This window comes from Palaemon carinicauda, chromosome 27, assembly GCF_036898095.1.
Source record: "Palaemon carinicauda isolate YSFRI2023 chromosome 27, ASM3689809v2, whole genome shotgun sequence".
In the NCBI taxonomy this organism is placed as follows: Eukaryota; Metazoa; Arthropoda; class Malacostraca; order Decapoda; family Palaemonidae; genus Palaemon; species Palaemon carinicauda.
The window spans coordinates 42,385,341-42,405,340 of record NC_090751.1 but is presented as its reverse complement, the minus strand read 5'-3'; the positions used below and the strand labels follow the sequence as shown (position 1 = coordinate 42,405,340).

The following is a 20,000-nucleotide window of genomic DNA, read 5'->3' as shown; positions in this document are numbered from 1 at the left end:
ACCGGTCCATTTTACAATTGGGAATATTTAATGATGGTTGTATATCATCGTTATACATTTTTCATAACACTGCACTCCTATCATTAGGAAGTTAATCATATATCATATATGTAAACTTCGAGACAAACAGGTAATAGAGAATGTCAGTGGGAAATTTAAACAGAAATTGAATGAACATATTGAAAGCTGATTGGAATTTTTTTTTATTTTATTTTTTTTTATTAGCAAGACAGATTGTACAGATACAGTTACAATAGTATGTTTTTTTTATGCTACATAAATAATATTAAGGTTGCATACATCTTAACTCATAATGAGTTCCATATATGATACATCTTACTTCTGTTTAATTCCAAAAGTTTGTTATATCGTTCTCCATTAATCATCCTTCGCTGCTCCAAAATATATCTTCGTATAAAAAAAGTTTGACATAATTTTCTCTCTGATATTTACATCTTCCATGTCACAAATTTGATCTCTGAGCATCCACAATGTTACTATGTAAGTACTGAACATAATGTTACAAATGTTATTTTTTATTCTACTTAATTTGGAAAATAAAAGCTGATTGGAATGAGTAAGTCTGATGGAAGGAAAACGCCATATTCTGATACGCTTCTGCATCTTCCACTAAGTAAACAAAATTGATAAGCTACCATCTAAAAGCTCAGTTTTCAATTCAATCATATGTTTCTTATTTCATAAACATGAGTAAATAAACATTGCGAAGTGTTTTACCTATTCTTAATCTCAATTTCAAAAGAGCTTCTCTCCTTTACACGATCCACGTCGGCCGAAGACAAATTACCCCTTGACTAATCACCACTTTAGCGAAATGTTTCCGAGTAATGATTTCGGTTTCTTTCAAGTTTTCTTTCTAGTGTGTTTTGATGTTGGTGATTTGGGTGAAATATTTGTTTTAACGATTGATATGCTTCATTACGGGAGTTGGTACCATTTACCTTTTAGCGAAACCTAATATCACTTTCGTTGGTGAATCTCATAAAAAAATATTTTCCTTTATTCATTTGATAATCGTTTAATTTGTTTAATTATATTTTTTCTTAACTAGAATTTCGGATTTGCGTACTTTGAGATTTCTATATTCATCAGTTAGATTACCAACATATTAATTTAATTGCGAAGGGTTTCCTTCATACAAGATATTTTTTTAAATTAATCAATTCGATTATATTTGTACGAACCACTTCACCTAGGGCCTTTTAGATGGTAGTGTGAAGTGAGATGTAATCGTATTTTTAGACTACAGTATCCATATTTAAAGGTTTAAAGGCTGCGCATGAATGGCAGAAGCAAGGGACATTGGCATTGCCCTATCAAGCAGGATAATGCCCTAAAGACTGACTATATATACATAGAATCAGCGCCCAAGCCCTCACTCCACCCAAACTAGAACTAAGAAGGGCCAGGCACTGGCTACTGATGACTCAGCAGATAGCTCTATAGGCTCCCTCAACCCCCTCCCCCCCCCCATCCTTAGCTCACGAGGATGGTGATGTTGCAGCAACCAAAGAAGGTAACGAGTTTGAGCGGAACTCGAACCCTAGTCTGGCGTTCACCAGTCAGGGACGTTACCACATCGGTCATCACAACCCTTAAATATACAACCTTTATGAGTATCATCTTTGTGGATACAGGAACTGTCATATAAAAATAATCATAATACTTTCGTGTTATTGTTTTGTCTAATGATATATTACTGACGTTCCATTCTACACTCTTTCTTTTGTTAGGGTTTAATAATTCTCAAAGTCCCCCAGTTTTCTGAAATTATCATTCTAGCTTCTAGTTTGTTTTTCATAGACTTTTCTTGCTTGAGAAATTGCCTTTTCCCTGAAGTGATCACTGTTCCTCTGGACTCCAAAACTCCATGCATATTTGGCAAATAGTCATTTTTCAACGTATCTCAAAAAAAGCCTACAGAAATCGGAAAGGCCGCTTCAATCTTTTTCCTCTTTCTTTTTTCTTTCATTTTCTTTATTCCGATTTCAAATTGTACCGAGCTATGGATTTCAATCGAGATCCTAAAAATTATTCTAGGCCGGGAGCATTTTCATCGTTTTTTTTTAACCGAGAGAAAAAAGGCGTATATTTTCATCACTCTTCACTTTCCCTTTTTCTTCTCTTGACTCCATTTGATATAATCACCCTCTCTATCTTCTACGTAGTTTCCCCTTCCTTGACCCCGTTTTCTTTACGAGTCAAATGGCTTGAGGAAGAATAGGGGTTATCGCATCTAATGGAATAATGAAATGGGCGTAGCGTATCTATTTGAATTGCGCTAAATTATCGTAATTTCTTTCCCTGGCATTTACTTTATTTCGTCATTGCGCTCTTTGAATATCGTTGCTTTTTTATTCTTCAATTATTCATAACATGTATTAAATTATTAAAATACTCCGTGATGTAATAACAATAATCCCTCTTCGACTACCTTTACTATCTATCAAGTTGTTATCATACTCTGTGATATATAACAATTATTCTTCGACTACCTTAACTATCTTTTAAATTGTTATCATATTATGGGATATAATAGCAATTGGTCTTCGACAATCTTCACTATGTATTAAATTGTTGTCTTACTATGGGATATAATAGCAATTGCTCTTCGACAGTCTTTACTATGTATTAAATTATTATCGTACTCTGTGATATAATAGCAATTACTCTTCGACAGCCTTTACTATGTATTAAATTGTTGTCATGCTATGGGATATAATAGCAATTGTTCTTCGATAATCTTTACTATGTATTAAATTGTTGTCATACTATGGGATATAATAGCAATTGCTCTTCGACAGTCTTTACTATGTATTAAATTGTTATCATACTCTGTATGAAGTTTATTTTTTATTGAATATTATTCTTATTTTCTTTTATCCTTGTACTTTGACAAATTATTTATTTTGAAACGTCATACTATATTCATTTTACTATTATCTTTATTATTGGACCTTACGTTATTATTTCAGCACCAATAAATATTCTAAAGCAGTATATAGAAAGGCCGATAGAAAATACCACAGAAAGTGACATCGCTACGAGAAATCCTGCTCCAACAAAAGTGAAAACCGATAAGACGGCAAATGGAGCAAATCTGTCTTAATTCAATTAACTGTTGTGACTTCTTTTAAGACAGCTTTTCATCTTCTTTTATGACCAATCTTTTCTTTGGGAGAAAAATTTCGCCAACCGATAACTCAACGACCTGATTTTGTGTAAGAGAAAATTCTTTTTAAATTGCTCAATCCAACTTTGTCCAATTCTGGTTATTTGAGGCCAAAACCATGGAATTGTTATAAAACATTTTGGTGTTTGTCGGTTTAATTTCTTCAGGTGAACAAGTGTAATTTACTTTAGAATGTTGTCAGTTAGAAATAAGCCGCTTATGACTCGAAATGGAATTCAGCTGGCAAGAGGAACTGACAGTCTAAGAGAGAATTCCTAGGTGTGTTACCAATTCAATTAGCTTGTAGCTGGAGATGCCATTAGGAATGTCTCAGATGTATCCACCCAAAAGTATGAGCATCTGAAGCTCTAATAACAAGGTTGCTTTTTTATCCATTAAATTTAATTTTTTTCATATAGCCTACATTTTCCATTAAGGTTCTTTACATTTAATCTATCTTCATGGTACAGTAATATATAGAAAATATTCAAATAGTAAACTTACCCCATAATTCAAAGGTCTGGCAAGGCCTCCTTCCCCGAAAAAAAGCCAATCTCCTCTCCTTTCCTAGGGGTCTTGCCTAAGGTCCTATATTAACAGATAAAAAAAAAAAAAACATAAACCATAGTCTTTTTTTAAGTAAAATTTTCTTAGCAACCACAAGGAGTTAAGAGGAATTCTTGGGCTCGTTGAGTAGGTCTTGCGATAGGCGTACCCCTCCCTATAAGGAGTAGGAATGCGAAAAGCGTAAATAAGGGGTATGCGTATCTCAGGAACTACGAGGAGTAATGAGGTGTTCTTGGTCTCGTTGGAAAGGTCTCGAGGTCCTGTAAATGGCAATAGGAGTTATGAGTGAACTAGTCCTAGGTATAAGGGGTAGGGACATGAGAGTCGTGAAAATAAGGGGTATGCGTATATCAGCAACCACAAGCAGTAAAGAGGTGTTCTTGGGCTCGATGGAAAGGTCCTTGGTCCTAAGTATGGCGGTGGAGGAGAAGAGTGCACTACGTTAAGGTATAAGGGACAGGATGCGAAAATGAGGGGTATGCGTATCTCAGAAACCACAAATAATTAAAGAGGTGTTCTTGGGCTCGTTGGAAAGGTCTAAAAAGGCTTGTTGTATATAGCACCCGACCCAACTCCTAGCCACCTTTTCGGGGCGGTGATCCGTAAACAGCGTTTTGGGTGACAAGTCCATAAGGGTAAATAACATGCATCACATGTGTGTGTGTGTATATATATATATATATATATATATATATATATATATATATATATATATATATATATATATATATATATATATTTATATATATACATACATATATATATATATATATATATATATATATATATATACATATATGTATATGTATATGTATACTTACATGTATATCATTTCAATAGCAATGTACATATATATACATTTGTATATATACATATATATGTACAGTATATATATACATATATATATATATATATATATATATATATATATATATATATATATATATATATATATCTATATATATGTATATATATCTATATATATATATATATATATATATATATATATATATATATATATATATATATATATCTATCTATATATATGTATATATATATATATATATATATATATATATATATATATATTTATATATATACATACATATATATATATATATATATATATATATATATATATATATATATATACATATATGTATATGTATATGTATACTTACATGTATATCATTTCAATAGCAATGTACATATATATACATTTGTATATATACATATATATGTACAGTATATATATATACATATATATATATATATATATATATATATATATATATATATATATCTATATATATGTATATATATCTATATATATATATATATATATATATATATATATATATATATATATATATATATATATATATTTATATATATACATACATACATACATATATATATATATATATATATATATATATATATATATATATATATATATATATATACATATATGTATATGTATATGTATACTTACATGTATATCATTTCAATAGCAATGTACATATATATACATTTGTATATATATACATATATATGTACAGTATATATATACATATATATATATATATATATATATATATATATATATATATATCTCGTCTCCTATACCTATTGATGCGAAGGGCCTCGGTTAGATTTCGCCAGACGTCTCTATCTTGATCTTTTAAATCAATACTTCTCCATTCATCATCTCCTACTTCTCATTTCATAGTCCTCAGCCATGTAGACCTGGGTCTTGTATCTTGTCTAGTGCCTTGTGGAGCCCAGTTGAAACTATGGTGAACTAGTCGATTGGGATGGCGAAGTACTTGCCCAAACCCTCTCCATTTACCCTTCACCATGATCTCATCCGCATGAGGAACTCGGGTAATCTCTCCTATAGTTTCAATTCTAATCCTTTCCTGCCATTTAATTCCCAAGATTCTTCTGAGGGCTTTGTTCTCAAAAGTAAAAGATCTGTTGGATATTGTTTCATTGTCATACCACGTCTCATGTCCATACAGTATTATCGATCTCACTATAATATTATATATATTATATAGCCTGATTTTTAATTGTGATTTCTGGCGATTTGATTTCCAAATTTTACTTAACCTAGCCATAGTCTGATTTGCATTTTTCAATCTTTCATTAAACTCAAATTGTAAAGATCTTGTATCAGAGATCATAGTTCCTAAATGGTTAAATGATTCCATTTTATTAATCCTTTCTCTTTCACAATTATGTTTCATCTTCCATTACATATTTCGTTCTCATTATCTCTGTTTCTTCTAATTATCTTGAGCCTAACCCCATGTAATATTTCATGCATTCTGTTAAGCAGGTTTTGCAAGTCTTTTGGTATTCTGATAATCAGGACAGCGTCCTCATCAAAATCTAGGTCAGCTAATTTCCTGTTACCAATCCAGTCCAATCCTTCTCCACCATCCCCAACTGTTCAATGTATTACAAAATCCTTGAGGAAAGTAAACAACATAGGTGACAACACATTCCCTTAGAATATTCCACTGTTCAATGGAAACTCATTTGATAGAACTCCACTAATATCAGCTTGGCACTTGCTATGCTCATGAACAGACTTAATCAAATTCACTTATTTAAGAGGAACGCCATAATAACGCAGGACTTTCCACAACATTGGCCGGTGCACACTATCAAAGGCTTTTTTATAGTCCACAAATGCCATCAAAAGTGAATTTATATATTCTACACATTGCTGCACCACATGTCTTAAAGATGAAATATGATCAGTAAAACTTTTACTTTTTCTAAATCTTGCTTGTTCATCTCTCAGTTTTTCATCAATCTTTCTCTTAAAATAAGCATATTATATATCTTCATGACAACGGACCTAAGTGTTATGCCTCTGTAATTATTGCAATGAGTCAGATTGCAATATACATTATATATGTGTGTGTAAATATATAAATCGGGTTTTTGAAATTAAGAAATATTTAACTTTTGAATTATTGTAGTAGGAATGAAAAGAAGGGGTTTGTAAGAAAAGAAAAAAAAAGGCACATGACTTCCTGAGATGCAACTAAAGCCTCTTGATGTATTATCGTTTGCGATAAAATTTAAAGTTGGAAAAGTTTCATAAAGCTTTCACGTCTTGACACAGTAACTAAAATCAGTGTAGTGATAAATGTGAACCCAACTCCTTACTACAGTAAATAATTGGCCGGGAAAGCCGAGGTGAAAGCTTTGCTTCGTCAGTGAAATGTATAAAAGGATTAAGTGAATTCCTCCAGATGGAATTGAAATGGGGAGTTTGTGTGCGAATGGAAGAAATATGTAGTTGAAGTTGTTGAAATAAAATGTTTGTATATATCGTGTGATTCGAGAAAAAGAAATATTTTAAGAAGAGAAATATTTTCCTACGCAGGAATTGTCAAAACGTTATCTTTGGTGAAAGAAAGGAATAGATTTATTTTACAAGTGGTTTGGTCATGTGGAAAGAATCATTATAATTATCATCTTTTCTGATATTCATTAGGCAATAAATTTGATCAAATTTAAACATTTCTTCCATTTAATGTCACGTAACCTAACATCTACCCAATTGTCAGCATATCCCTTCATTTCTTCTCTCTATGTATTCTTCATCATCATCTTCTGTCACTAGGCAACATATCATGTTATATTGGGTCTATTTACTTACCTAATGGTCACCAGTGGCATAATTGGCTTTCGTCACATCTGAGCCATTCAGGATATATCTTCCATCTTAAGAAAAGGATATATAGTTATCAGTGTTGACTGCCATCCTATATCTTAGATAACATATAGTGGTAATAGCTGTGATGTTTAAAGGTTTCGATGTTATAATGAAACCCCTTAAAGACATATATTCACTAATATGATATAACGCAGATTAAGTGCAGTGGTACATTTGATATATTATTTAGTTAGTGAAAGCATAAATTTCATATTCTATTTTTTTTTAATCTTCTTTCCATTTTGTCATATTGGTAAATTTGATATATTTAATTAGTGAGAGAATATATTTTGTCTTTTAATATTTTTTTTTAATCTTAGGAAAAAATGTATTGTTGCTCTTAGGGACCGAGAATTAAACCTTTTTTTTTAAAAGGTGGAATTTGAACAGGCTATAATTTACGTTTCCAGTTTTCCAGATATAGCTTAGAATGATCTAATACACGGACAAAAACCCACGTTTAATTTATTTTTTCAGCTTTCAATCATAATCATTCTTTACGTTTGACAGAAATTCAATAACTTATCACCATCCTTATTATTATAATTATTATTATTATTATTATTATTATTATTATTATTATTATTATTATTACTAGCCAATCTTCAAACCTTAATTGGAAAAGCAAGATGCTATTAGCCCAAGGGCTCCAACCAACAGGGCAAAGTAGCCCAGTGAGGAAAGGCAATAAGAAAATAAATAAACGATGAGAAAGAATCAACAATAAATTACTTTAAAAACAGTAACAACATCAAAACAGAATACTGTTCAGTATTGAGCCTCATGGTGGAGAAGGTCTGACTATTAGAATTAACTGCATTCTTATTATTACGAACAGGATGGAACTGTCCAGGAGGATCTGAATGTAAATGATGGTCAGAATTATGAAAAATATTATGCCTGGGATATTCTCAACACTGAACAGTCGTGCCTTTGTTGGCAGCGGTTTCCTTTACCCACCTCATGAAAGGGTTTGCAAAGATGTTTGCGCCACTTGCATGCTACGCCTCTATCTAACTTCGTTTTCCTCTCTAAGAAGCTGTGAAAATCGATTTCGTGGCATATTGCAGCCTTGTATGATTAGAAAGGTTGGAAGTTTATCCGGGAACCATTTATCGTTGTGTCTTGTTCTTCAGAATTGCATTTTAACTGATCAACACATTAGAAGTTTGCAAGTGTCTGGTAACCTGGGATCCATACTTTTTCACAGCCGAGTCATCTAATAATTTCTGAATCATGGTCCTTTTCCCTATAACGTCTAATAAATCCTACAAGTTTCTTGTTATACTCTACGTCATCAATACTTGTACTTCTCTTCTGTAAAAAGCCATAAATTTGAAATTTCTAAATTATATTCAACCTCAGCATCTCTTTGTTCCTTTTGAAATTAAATTTCTTTCATCTTTATTCTTACTAATTTTCCTTCAGAACATTACACCCATCTATTAAATTAATTTTTGAAAACATTCAAGATTTAAGCCCCAGAGTTAAATAATTATTCCTAGTTTAATTCAGATACCACTTGAATCTTTTCAAGTAAATCAGATACTGTCCTATTATAGTATACTAGTCATCTAGAAGTTCTACGGAGATCTTTCTCACCAGCGGTATGTGGCTAGTGCACTTGCAGTAATCAACGCACATGCAAATAAAGAAGCATGCCCTATCTACGATTTCTTCTGCACTGCAACCGCCATAGAACTCCACGTTAAGTCCCGTTGAGGCAACAAGTTGATTTCAACTCTATTATCATTTCCTCGGTCTCTCCCCGTCCCTCGGGTAGTGGAAGGGAGTAGTTTGAAAAGGGGTAGGTGTTGGGAAGGATTGAATCTGTGTGTGCAAATCTATATAAATATTTAGCCGTCATTTTTGACGGGTCGCCTGCACTATTAGTATAGTAATGTGACATAATTCCAATATTTTTTGAGGAAATATCCATTGGACTGCGCTTCCTAAACAAGCAAATAATTCTCAAACAACTATTATTGGCAAAATCTGTTAACTATAAACATGTAATTATCACCCTTATGTGACCCCTTTGGGCCTATGAAATACCTATGTTGTTAGTAAATAGTTGTTCGGGAGCTGTCTTCGTATTAATGCCTCCTCCACTGCCGTCATTAGCTAGGCGGAAGAGTTCAAAATTTCTTCTTCCTCTATGTCAATAATCATTCAAGAGCTTAACAAACAGTCAAAGTTCTTATTAAGAACTCCACATCTTTCGATGACTATTTTAGGCATTTTTCCTTTTTAAGAAAAGTTTCTTTATAGCTCACCATGATTTTCCTCGATACATTATTGTATTATTCTTCTTCAGTCCATGAGCTACACACACACACACACACACACATATATATATATATATATATATATATATATATATATATATATATATATATATATATGTGTGTGTGTGTGTGTGTGTGTGTGTGTGTGTTTGCGTGCGTACACTGTATGTGTTCATGTATGCGTTTGATTTTATAGGTTTAGAAATGAGAACTGTAAGCCTAGTAAATTTCACAATGTTTTAAAGACTTGTCCCATTTCGTTTACCTCACCGTATCCCTGAGGCCATTTGATCGTGGCTAAAGTCATCCCTTTCTGTCTACATTTGGACTTTCCATAAAAATAAAACTTACCATCGTACTGAAACTTCTCTTGGAGCGATTGTATAACACATTTATACAGGAAAAGAGACAAATTTTTCATTTGAAATTTCTACGTCTTAATAGTACCTAGAATTCATCTCTACTATTCCTGGTTGTTTGGAGATTATCTTTTGTGTTCAATCTATACAAATCTGAATTGATAACATTTAGGCTACTCAGTGAGGTAGGGTTTATTACTCGACATTCCTTGCATTTTCCATTTTATGGTTACCCAATAGGAAGGTCGTCATTATAAAAAAAAAAAAAAAAAAAAAAATGAAAAAGAAAAATCATCCGATTTGTAATTTGACAGATGACATCTTCTACCTCCAGATTTTCGGATTAAGTTAATTTTTTGTTTCAATTAGTAATCTTCGATTCGTTCATCTTTCTTTACTTTTTTATCATTCATTGTAACATTGGTTTCAGAAGATCAGTGGAATGGTCAACCAAGCCATGCAGGCAAACGAAAGTGCGCGTAATTACGCAGAAACTTTGTTTTTCATTTCTATAATAAAGGATGTAGTTGCAAGATTGTATAATAATCTTTGTATGTGGCCAAAAACAAGAATTATTGTGATGCGATTGCTAAACATTGAAAACGGGTCATTTCTAAGTATGCAAACTTTCATATGTTTGGAAGTCCTTGTTTTTTGTTTGGGGGCGGGTTAACCTTGATATGTTCTTACGAAATGTACAAAAGTGTTAGATTTAAGTAACCAAATATCAAAAGATTAAGTAAAAATGTCAACTAGAAGTAAATACATTAGAAACAGGGCAAATACTGTATTGTAGGAAAAAACAAAAACTAAAGCCGTAGATAAGATCCAAGAATATGCAAAACAATAATTAGGTCTACACTTTCCCTTTTCTAAACTCGTCTCCCTCTTTTTTATGCCTCAACTTCCGATGACTTTCTCATTCCTCGTCAGTTAGCCACGTTCTCTCTGGTTCAAAGACCTACAGTATACGAAATTCCACCAAACACTTTCAAGAAAGAGTGGCTCTTCACAATAGTTTCCTTTTCCTGGTACCATGGTACCATTCACTTCAACATTTTCCCTCCTCTACCCGATGACAACTACTGCCCCCTAGCTATATTGCTCCCCATTGCTACAAAAGGCTAACTTCTGCCTCTTGAAAAACATAGGAGAGACTCAGAGAAGAAAATGGGATATCCTTTATTTCTGTCTACTCCGCTGAAGGAGAGTATTTCTCTTTCCTTTGTCCCTTACCTTTATTCCATTTTTCTTTTTCATGCTACGCGTGCTAAAGCCGTAATTATGATTGGAACGATGTAGAAGAAATGTAGAGGAAATGCTACACTGAGGGATATTTAATTGTGTCTTTCGTCCCCCAACCGGAAGACAATATAGGATGAATAGGAAGATATAAGTTATGGAGCATTCCCTACGTTCCTCATATAATCGCATTTCTTACTTTTAATTATTTTGCTCTGCGCTATTTATGTTCTTCCCTGTTACCTCCGTCCACGAAGTTGGGAGGAGGTTAGGTTTTCGCCCCTGTTTGTCCGTTTGTCTATTTGTTTGTTTGTGAACAACTTCCTGGCCACAATTTTACTCATAGAGTAGTAAAACTTTCAGGAATTAATTTTTATGTTGAGACGTGGAAGTGATTCAATTTTGAAAGTCCTAGGTCAAAGGTGAAGGTCAAGGTCGAGCAAAAGGTCGCCTGAATTAACCCTAACCTTAACACCAAGTGCGCACATGGTTGTCACACACCCTTCATAAACGGCTACGGTCTAAATTGATTCCGGGAAAGGCAAGCTGGTAAGAGAAATAAGCTGCCGTGTTTGAGGTATGCACTCTCAAGTCCTTTACTAGTTTTCCCTTGAGTTGTTTATTTTTCAGGTCTGAACCCCATAACCCAACAATAATTATTCTTTAAACTTTTTTTTTATTTCAAAACTCTAGTTTATTTGTATGAATATTATAAAAACTGCTATAAAAAGGGGAAAAACATTTAGTGCCATAACCTTCAACATTTAAATGTCCATATATTTGCGACTAACCCTTAATAAAAGTTTGGATACAAATATTGTTATGAAGTAATTCGTGCTATTTCAGTACACAATTTTCATCTTTGTAAAAGATTGTAACTTAATTTTACTTCAGGGAAAAAGATAAAAAAAATGTTAAAAGCTAATTCATCATCTCCTAATGAAAAATGAAGATAGATATATAGAAAAATTTCAAGATATAACAAATGTTCTTCTGGTGTGAAGAAAATCAATTTCCTTTCACTGCTACTCTCCGCCTTAGAAAAATTGAATTTTTTTCCAAGTTATCCTGTGATTTGGCGCAACCTAATACTTGGAGACTTGTTAGTTCAATCCATGTCTATTTAGATGCATAGAAATAACAGGATTTTACCTTTGAGAACGAGACATTTCATTGTTTGTAGTGTGTGAAAATGTAATTTGCATGTTATAGGCCTATCTGCTTAGTCATCAGCAGCCATAGCCTGGCCCTCCTTGGTCCTAGCTTGGGTGGAGAGGGTCCTTGGGCGCTGATCATATGTATATATGGTCAGTTCATTGCTTGTAGTGTGTGAAAATGTAATTTGCATGTTATAGGCCTATCTGCTAAGTCATCAGCAGCCATAGCCTGGCCCTCCTTGGTCCTAGCTTGGGTGGAGAGGGGTCTTGGGCGCTGATAATATGTATATATGGTCAGTTTCTTAGGCATTGTTCTGCTGGGTAGGGCAATGTCACTGTCCCTTGCCTCTCCCATTCATGAGCGGCCTTTAAACTTTAAAACCTTTATTCTGATCATGATAAGCAAATTGGAATCTTGTTTTGTACAGTAATGATTACTTTTACTTCCTTTCATACCTCAATAATACCAAGATTCGTGTCCAGTCGTGAAGTCAAGATAAACGAAGTCCTTTTCAGCATATAATAGATTATGACATTTTAAACGATGCCCATAAAGTAATGTCAGTTTTTCGAAAACTTATCTTTTTTGAAAGACATTTTCGTCGAAGTTAATAGAAATACAAATATACTAAAAAGAGTTGATAAATGGAAATATGCTAGAAATTTATTGTCTAAAATTCTTATGCATCCGTTTTCAAATGAATTTATTATAATAAGAGAGAGATGGGGGAACAAAGATAAAAACGGAGATTCTATATCTTTATCTTTTATTTCTGACAACTGGAACAATCACGGTTTTTAGCGAAGCTGCTAAAAATATTAATTTGCAATCAACACAAGTCATCCCTCATCTAATATTTCTTTTTCTTCATTTTGTAATCACAAGTTACTAAAAAGAACTGGATTCTATTATCAACCCATATTGTATGTAAGAAAAATGGGACATGAGGCCCCGTTATAGAATAATGAATATTTTATCTAAAGAAATATAGTTTGGTTACGATAAATCACTTATGAAATATTCAGTAGATCTTTTTTTGATAATATTTATGTATATCATATGAAGTCTATAGGTCCTCTCTTATGGAAGCGAAGGATATTTAATCATTTTTTTTACCTTGTACAAAAGAAAAGTCTTGCTTGACTTACTGATTGAAAATACCTTAGGAGGGGAAAGGAAACTAAAGTTAGAAAAAATTTGATAATATAATAAAAATAATAATAATGATGATAATAATAATAATAGTAATAATAATAATAATAGTAATAATGATAATTATAGTAATAAATAAAGACCCTCATTATATAACATATATCCAGTCACAATGAGAGGTATTGACAAACGTATGACTGCTCGGTCGCTCGCTGTCTTTCGGGTAGTGGGGAGGGAGTAATTAGGAAAGGGGAAGGGGTTGGGAAGGGTTGCATCTGTGTGTGTATATCCATCTAGATATATAGCCGTCATTTTTGACGGGTTGCCTACACTTAGTAAAATAATATGGCATAATTCCATTGTTTAAGAGGAAACCATTGAACTGCACTTCCTGGACGAGCAAATAATCCCCAATAACTTTTATTTGAGAATCCTGGCAATTTTAATTGGCATTGAGTGATAGAAAATACTACACCGCCTCAAAAAAAAATCTATTTTGATACTGTTTCTCACATCACAGACGAAATTATGTCATTCCGTGTTATTCTTAGTCTTTCTGTTAAAGCTCAAACAACTAGAAATCAGTATTTTATTCCAATGCTATCGTTTAGTGACAGAGCCTTAAGATTTTATAAATAATTCTCATTTCTTATCAAGTGTCTTTTCGTTTCATTAGAACGAACATATGAAGTGCACTAGGTAATACATTACTCTGTAGATATGCAACTGTATATATTTAAGGGCTGTATGTTTGTAATAGCTTGTGTCTTGCCGGAAGGGCCAAGCATTCGAAGACAACATACAACAGTATATAAATTGTTCCACAAGAATGAACATTCGTTTTTATAGCGGGTTCTAAAAAGTATTACTTATATCCATCAAGACATGGAAAAAATACATACATACATATATATATATATATACATACATACATACATACATACATACATACATACATATATATATATATATATATATATATATATATATATATATATATATATATATATATATATGTAAATATCACCCACGAAATGCATTTAATACCGAATTCTATCTTGGGAATACATATCCACTTGGAATTCATTTTATGGTAACAGCTTCTGGCCGGGTGGTGATTCGAACCACCACCTGTACGGCTAGAAACCATGCTGGCAGGGACCCTACCGACTCAGCTATCAAGAGAGACTAAAAGTTTATGACAAGTCCCCCTACATATTCCTGTCGAATTCAGGATTCTGTTCATAGACTTGAAATAGACCCATCTCCACCATGTTAGCTGAATCGTGAGTTTGCAACACGTGGTTATTTTAATGAACATATATCACAAGCACACGTGATTTTAATTAATGTAAATATCACCCACGAAATGCATTTAATACCGAATTCTATCTTGGAATACATATCCACTTGGAATTCATTTTATGGTAACAGCTTCTGGCCGGGTGGTGATTCGAACCACCACCTGTACGGCTAGAAACCATGCTGGCAGGGACCCTACCGACTCAGCTATCAAGAGAGACTAAAAGTTTATGACAAGTCCCCCTACATATTCCTGTCGAATTCAGGATTCTGTTCATAGACTTGAAATAGACCCATCTCCACCATGTTAGCTGAATCGTGAGTTTGCAACACGTGGTTATTTTAATGAACATATATCACAAGCACACGTGATTTTAATTAATGTAAATATCACCCACGAAATGCATTTAATACCGAATTCTATCTTGGGAATACATATCCACTTGGAATTCATTTTATGGTAACAGCTTCTGGCCGGGTGGTGTAGGGGGACTTGTCATAAACTTTTAGTCTCTCTTGATAGCTGAGTCGGTAGGCTCCCTGCCAGCATGGTTTCTAGCCGTACAGGTGGTGGTTCGAATCACCACCCGGCCAGAAGCTGTTACCATAAAATGAATTCCAAGTGGATATGTATTCCCAAGATAGAATTCGGCATTAAATGCATTTCGTGGGTGATATTTACATTAATTAAAATCACGTGTGCTTGTGATATATATATATATATATATATATATATATATATATATATATATATATATATATATATATATATATATATATATATATATATATATATATATACATATATATATATATATACATATATTTATATTTATATATATATAAATATATAGACCTTCACGCTGAAATAGGTTGTCAATGTCTAAACGGAGTTTTCATCTCTCTATAACATCGACCAACGAATTCCATTAATGTGGTATATGGTAACTTAATCAAAACTGCGTCCAATTCTTAACTGTACCGTTGAGTACCAGATAATTATTAGTGTTACAAGCTAAGCTGCAACCCCTTAAAGAGGAAAGAAAATAAGAAAACAGATAGAACGGTGTGCCGGTGTACCCTTAAGCAAGAGAACTCTGGGGAAGACAGTGGAAACGCTATGATGGATGCCATGGCACTGCCCAAGATATGAGAACAATGGTTTGATTTTGGTGTCCTACCATAAGAGCTGCTTACCATAGCTAAAAAGTCTCTTCTACCCTTACCTAGAGGAAAGTAGCAACTGAACAATTACCGTGCAATAGTTAACTCTTGAGTGAAGAAGAATTTTTCGGTTATCTTAGTGCTGTCAGGTGTATGAGGAAAGAAAAGAATATGCAAGAATAGGCCAAACTATTTGGTGTATGTTTAGGGTAAGGAAAAATGAGCCTTATCCAGAGACAGATCCAATATACAGTAGTAGGATATTATACGGCCAGTCAAAAGATCCAGTAACTCTCTCGCGGCAATAATTCAATCGGTGTTATTTTCTTATTGTTACACTATTTTTTAGTAAAAGCTCGGTGGTATTTGATATAAAAATCTCAAAATCCTTGTTTAAAAACATTTCTTCAAACATGGCCCTTAGAGTGATTTTTAAAGAATTATTTGAAAGGAAGCGATTCAAGTACATTGTTATACATTTCATTCTGGAAAAAAAAAAACCTTAATGTTTCATGGCAAAGCCGGTGTCTCTTGCTGAATACTAACATTAGCCCAAAGAGATATACAGAATTAATATATGAATTTCCAAAGAATTTCATTAAAAAAAATTAATAGAAATTTTTAGATCATAACCAATTATAACTGCAAAAAAATATTCTCCTTGGTGTTTGTCTGCTTTTTCATTTATTTCTTTACAACAGTGATATGGTATTTAATATATACATATGATTTACCTTTCACATTTTACTGTAAACAAGTTCATTCATTCTCCAAAATAATTGAAATTTTAATTTCAAATATTTCTGCTAAGCACTTCTTAAACTATATATTTCTTTCATCATACTTTCTTAAACGATAATTCTATAAATGAAATGTTTATATCATTATTTTGTTCTTAACTCTATAAACAATACATGTAACGAGAATAAAATTGAAAATATAGGTACAATTTCAGTGGAAATATACTTTGATCCAATGATTTGTCTTTTGAATATAAGTGTATTAAGGACTGCCTCCGGACTTCTGGCATAAGTAATGCAATTTGCGTGTGAACGCATGCATGATGGAAAAGTGAAATAATCAGAAGAATGTAAAATGGTGTAGCGACACCTTTTCGTAATACCCATTTAAGAAGTCTGTCTTGGTTGGTATAGTCACTGCAATTTTGTTTTTTCTCTGGTTCTGTATAGAGGGAAAAATAATAGTTAATAAATTTAAGATGCTGAAATGTTTGAGAAATTATCAAAGGCTGGAAAATATTAACACAATTTCGTATTACTGCAGAGACAAATGTAATTTGCATATTACAAAATTATGAAAAAGAAGATTACTTGGAAATGTGAAGCAATGGAACAGCTGGTAGCACGAATTACGAAACATTATAGAGAAATTGAAGCAGACTATTTTGCACGCGAAGCAATAAAAAAGGCACAGAAGCGAACTACAAGGAAGATCCATACCTTTCCGAACCCTAAAAGAAGGAATTTGACAATAACGCCATTACTTCACCCATCGCGACGTCAGGCACTTTGTCCATTACGCCAACGGCTCGTCGGCGATCACTCAAAAGAGCAATTAATAACACTCCTGCCACTCAGAGCCTAAGGCTCCAGGAACTGCGATATTGCCTCCCAAGATGAAATCCAGTCGATCACTTGCCTGTTTCTTCTGCTTCTAGAGCTTTAAGGTTGTACCTCCAAAAGCACCTTCCCCTTATACTCAATATTTCTTACTAGTGTACGCAACCCGTCTAATAATCGCGGCTAAATATTTAGATAAATATGCGCACATACGCACACGCGACCTCCCCCCCCCCCCCCCTTCACCAAGGTGTGACTAGTCTTTCCCCGCTCCCGAGGGACTGGGAGAGATGAGTATGATCAGAAAGAATATATATATATATATATATATATATATATATATATATATATATATATATATATATATATATATATATGTGTGTGTGTGTGTGTGTGTGTGTGTGTGTGTGTGTGTGTGTGTAAGTGTACATAAGTTAGGCACTTGCTCGTTGTCATCGTTAAATTTTTCTTATTTATATTTTGAAATCATGAGTTTTTATCTTTTTTCTTTTTCAGGTATTAAAAGTTTTTAGTTCTTAACTTCATATATTTTTTATTGAACCAATGATTCTGAAAGCACGTTAAAGAGAGAGAGAGAAAGAGAGAGAGAGAGAGAGAGAGAGAGAGAGAGAGAGAGAGAGAGAGGGGGGGGGGGTGGGGGGGAGGGAGAATCTCCAAATCATTCGATGCAAATTAAAACTGAACTGCCAAATAGGGCGCACATCCAGTTCCCGTTAAACTTAAATGAGAAAATTCGTATTTGTTCAGAGCGCTTTTCAATGTATAATTTGTTGAAGTAATTCATTTAAACACTCCGCCACGCCTAACCGTGATCAACATTTAAAATGAATTTGCGTTCAACCGGACCAAAAATCAGTTGCAATTAAGCCATGGGATTCACATACCCAAACTAACTCAACGCTAAACAGCACATTACGTTCAGTCATATAGAACGGAATTAGTGGCATTGTCTTCTTGTTTGTATGCTTGTCTCTCTATCTGTTTGTCTGTTTGTCACTGATAGGATTTCATTCAGTTCTAAGACGTATTTTAATGTTAATTATCTTGAACCGCATTCTAGGGAACTTAGAATAGTCATCAATGATTCAATTTGTTTAGGCCTAAATTAAATGTTGTTCTCGGAACTATTAGCCGATGTTAATAAATGAAGTTATTTTTATCATATATAATACCTTCGTCTCTTGTATTTTACTGCTCACAAACCTTATTTCAATCTGCTGTAGTATAAATAACTTTTTATACCATCGCAAATATATTTCTTCCAATTAAATTTTCTACATGGAATCTGAATAATCTGAATTTATTTCGCAATGTATGAATCTGTATGAAAGGTTTCGTAAATTCTTAATTTTAAGGATATTTGGGAATGATATGTATAATTTGAATGCATTTAATTTATGTATATCTTGTAATTATCATCTTTAGAAAAAATATTTCCTGATTGTGCTTGAAGGCCTTCCTGGTCCCAGTGCCAGCCCGTGTAACCCAAATTCCATACATTCATTCTCTGCAGTAACTATTGTATTTGTGAATTATGTATAAAAAAAAACACAAGTATTACAAAATAATACGAATAAGCAAAGAGGCTGATTAAGTCGCTTAAAACGAGGGTATGATTTTAAGAATTTGTACTAATAATCAGGATTATTTTTATTTAAATCAAATTACTTAAATCAAGTAATTTAAATCGATTCAAATCAGAGTAAAATGAATTAGGATTTAAATCAAAATGAAATATACTGATAGAAATTACATTGGAGAAAACAAAAACTTCCAAAACTAGTTACTATTTATAAGCATTGCAACAAATGAACAAAATCCTAGTTAATAGCTGTAACATTTCAGGTAAACTTGGTGTTCTTAAGAATTAAAGTTATTGTTGCAATTATACAAATTATAAAGGTCTTGTTTTGTTTAATAGCGTTAATGGGAATTAAATATTTTGTTGATAGTACAGTGCGCACATGGAGAAGTTCTTAATATGTTTTTAGTTTTATTCCGTACTGTATACTGTAAGTTAAATTAAAACTGCTGTTTAATTCTATTTTTGTTTGATTGTAATTTCGCTTATTTTTGTGTATTTATGTACTATTTACTATTACCTGTCCATTCCGATTAAATCATTAGTCTGAATTTTGGTTTTTAAGAGAAAAACTCATCTTGAGTAATGTAAATTTATATTAAATTATGGTTTCATTTAACATAAATCAAGTTAATTACCTGAAAATATCCTCA

General features: G+C 32.8%; 1 protein-coding gene across 1 annotated transcript in view; it reads left to right on the top strand.

The window, feature by feature from the left end:
- The window catches only part of AstA (allatostatin A), a 227,650-nt gene that overhangs the window by 149,194 nt on the left and 58,456 nt on the right, over nt 1-20,000 (top strand). The window lies entirely within an intron of this gene.